Raw genomic sequence first — 3,883 nt, forward strand, 5'->3', positions numbered from 1 at the left:
TCCATCCTTAGTGGTTTTTAAGGTCAGGCTTAACAAAGCCCTGGCTGGGATGATTTAGTTGGGGATTGGTCCTGCTTTGAGCAGGGGGTTGGACTAGATGACCTCCTCTGAGGTCCTCTCCAAGCCTGAGATTCTCTGAGGCAAAGCCTGCGGGGAGCTGGGCTGATGAATTGAGACTGGCAGCTCATCAGCACAACGCAGAGCACCTGGGTCAGAACCAATATGTAGCTAAGGTGCTGGAGGGTGGGGCTAAGCCAGGTTTCTGTCCACACCAGCCTGGCACTTGTCATGCAGCAGCAAACTGAGCTCGTGGCCCCGCAGGCCGGCCCAAAGAAAAGAGAGCTCCCCCAGGTGACGGGCCAGGGTCCCTGGGAGGAGATGGGCAAGGTCTGGGGGGGTCTGGCTCTTCTAACTACCCCTCTCCCTCTGCATTCAGGAGTCACCAGCTGCCCGGACAGGCTCTGAATCTTCACTGGCCAGGTTCTTCCACCACATTGCTCCGCTGGGGCTCTTCAGTTCCCTGGTAAGTAACTCCCGCTGGTGGATCTGAGCTGGGGGCTTGCCTGGTTTTAGGCCCTGTAGCTTCTCCCCCACCATGTACCTCTGTGCTCCTGCTTCTTTTCACTTCTTCACCCCACCCCCTGGCGCTGCAGTCATTAGACAAGTGCTCTCCTGTGTGCTCCCCTCACCCCCTGGCTTTGTGCTCTAGTCCCTACCCAGCTGAGACTTGAAGGGTTTGCTTTAAAGACTGTCTTGTGCCCAGCTGGGCTGTGGAAAGTGCTCTGTCCTCCTGCCTTATGGCCACCACATATTCCTATGGGGTCTGCTGGGTAGGTGGCCTGGCACTGCTTGCCCCTTGGGATGGATCAGGGCTGGGAGTACCCCCCCCCCCACCTTTCCCGTGGCAGTTTTCCCTTCAGACTCCCCCACTATCCCTGTCAGAGTTGCCCAGTTCAGGCCCCAGCCATGGTCCTGCTCAGGGTCGGATGTCTGGCTGTGAGACAGAGCATATGGTATGTTCACAAACGGGCCTGTGTAATGTTGTGCGCCTGGGTCTGTTGTCACAATGATTGGCACCCAGGACCTCTCCACTGCATGAGCTGAAAGACCTGGCTCGGTTCACCAAGGTCACCTGCCTCTCTCTCAGACGCAGCCTCCATTAAAGGGGGACAGAGCGCCGCACTAAGCAGCGTCCCTGTGCCGATTGCGTCATTCAACCCGTGTGAAATCTCTCCTGTGGCGCGGAACAAAACTCGACTGACAAGGCTCAGCCCTGGGTTGCTCCTGGATTATAGAGGCCCAGTTTTGTGCAAGACCCTGTGATGCTAACTTGCCAATAAGCGACATCCGTGTCCGCTTCCGCTAGAAACAAGGCTGTGGATTAGTGCTGGGGAAGGTGCGTCTCAGCCCTTGAGTTACGTCTCCTGTTTCTCTAGATGGTGGCAGGAGCAGGGCAAAGGCACGAGGCCTGAGCCGGTGACCAGGCGAAGTGCACCAAAACATGGCTGGCGCTCACTAGAACTGGTGAGACCAAGGCCTGTGCTCACCTGACTCCCGGCCCAGTGCACTTCTCCTAAGCCAAAGTGTCTTCTGGTGGAGGAGCCTTGCAGCCTGTGATGTCCCTGAGATGTGGGCTGGCAAATGCATGAGTGGCCTGCGAGTGCAGACACTCTGCCCATCCCCTTGTTGGGTTGTGCTTCCTGCCTTGGCCTGGCCTTACCAGAACTCTTCCTGCAGAGCCTTCGTTCCCGGTGATCGCAGTTCTCCTCTGAGCTTGCAGTGCTGGGTGCACGTGACGTGTGTCTGAGCTGGGGGCTGGGCTCATCCCAGGCCCAGCAGACAGCCGGCATGCGACTCTGCCTGCCTCCTCCTGCAAAGTGTCCCCAGCCACCTGTTCTGGGAAAGGGGAGGGGTTGCTGGCTCGGGCAGTGAAATGGGTTCCTCTAGAGCAGAGGTGGGCAAACTACGGCCCGTGGGCCACATCCGGTCTGTGAGACCGTCCTGCCTGGCCTTTGAGCTCCCAGCCGGCGAGGCTAGCCCCCGGTCCCTCCCCCACTTCCCCCCCCTCCCCCACAACCACACCACCGCATGGGCAGCGCTCTGGGTGGGGGGTGGGGGGGCTGCAAGCTCCTGCTAAGCAGCGTGGCAGTGTGTCTGGCTCTGGCCGGGCGCCGTGGCTGCCAGACATGCTGCTCTGAGCGGCATGGTAAGGAGGCAGAGCAGGGGGGTTGGATAAGGGGCAGGGGGTCCCGGGGGACAGGGAGCGGTTGGATGGGGCGGAGGTTCTGGGCAGTGGTTGGGGGGGGGGGGTTGGATAAGTGTGGGAGTCCCAGGGGGGCCTGTCAGTGGGTGGGGGTGTGGATGGGGTTGGGGACAGGAAGCAGTTGAATAGGTGTGGGGTCCCGAGGGGCCTGTCAAGGGGTGGGGGTGTGGATAGAGGTCAGAGCAGGGGTTTGGATAGGGGGTGGGGTCCTCGGGTGGTTATGCACGGAGGGTCCCGGGAGGGGGTGGTTAGGGGACAAGGAGCAGGGGGTGTTAGATGCCTCAGAGGTTCTGAGGGGGGCAGCCAGGGGGCAGGAAGTGGGAGGGGGCAGATGGGGGCAGGGGCCAGGCTGTTTGGGGAGGCACAGCCTTCCCTACCTGGCCCTCCATACAGTTTTGCAACCCCAATGTGGCCCTTGGACCAAAAAGTTTGCCCTCCCCTGCTCTAGCACCGTCTCCCCAAGGCAGGGGGCGGCTGGAGTAGCTAGTCCAATGGTGCGTCTACACTGGGCTTGGAGGTGTAATTCCCGGCTTGCGACTGCGCTAGCCCGCAGGAAGTAGCGGTGTAACCATGGTAATGCGAGGGGCCGGGGCACCCTGAGTACAGTCCTGCCCGCCACCCTAGGTACTTACTGGGTGCCCTGCCCACCCTCAAGCCCCCACAGCTCCACTGTTCCTGTTAGTGCACTGGCTCAATCAGAACTGGCGTGCGAATGCCTCGGCGTGCTGCCATTACACCTTCGGCGCCAGTGTAGACGCACCCAAAGTGCCCCGCCTGATGGTTGGAGCTGGACGCAGGCCCTGCGTGTGAGCAGCGAGTGGGGCTGGCTTGGTGAGATTTCAGCAGTACCCACCCCCCATCTAGGCATCCGGTTCTGCTGAGTCTGGCCCTGTTCGCAGGATGCCTGGGTCCATCCCGCCCCGCCCCAGGCATGCATTGGCAATGGCTGGGATTTTCAAATGCGTTTGTCGCTCAGGGACAAGAATCCAGCCGAAGCCCATGGGATGGGGCGCTGAATCCACCTAGGGCAGCTCTGCACTGGATAGTATTGGTTAGGGCTGGCTCTTGCTGGAGACAGAGCTAGACCAGGGAAGTCCTGTCTGAAGACAGTAGCACCAACAAAAGCTCTCCTATGCCAGTATAAACTGCATCCTCACTGGGGCAGGGGGGCTGGCTGGCATAGCAGTGCTGGCAAAACTTTTCTAGTGAACTGAACCTTAAATACTTCTGACCACACACACCTTTCCCATGGCTCTGGCCAGGAGGACAAGTGAGTCTCTAACAGCCTGTGGGATGGCACAGGTCTGATCCCAGCCAGCTCCCCTTCCGCATAGAGCCCTCATCCTGTGCCCACGAGGCCTCGCGTACCACCACAGCCAGCCTGGCTCGCCACAGGCCAGTCGTGAGCACTCTGAAAAGGCAGCCGGCCCCCTGCCACATGCACTTGGGCGCTTGCTGGCCAAGACTCGGCTGCCATCACTTCCAACAGGAGCGTGTGCACCGGTGACTCTTTGGTGGGGGCAGGGGAAAAGCAGCTACCACCTCTGATTAACACTGCCTCTCTGACCTCCCCATCCCCAGGGTGTGCTCCCTGGGCGATGGTATTACAAACCCCTCCCT

Source organism: Trachemys scripta, chromosome 22, assembly GCF_013100865.1.
Source record: "Trachemys scripta elegans isolate TJP31775 chromosome 22, CAS_Tse_1.0, whole genome shotgun sequence".
In the NCBI taxonomy this organism is placed as follows: Eukaryota; Metazoa; Chordata; order Testudines; family Emydidae; genus Trachemys; species Trachemys scripta.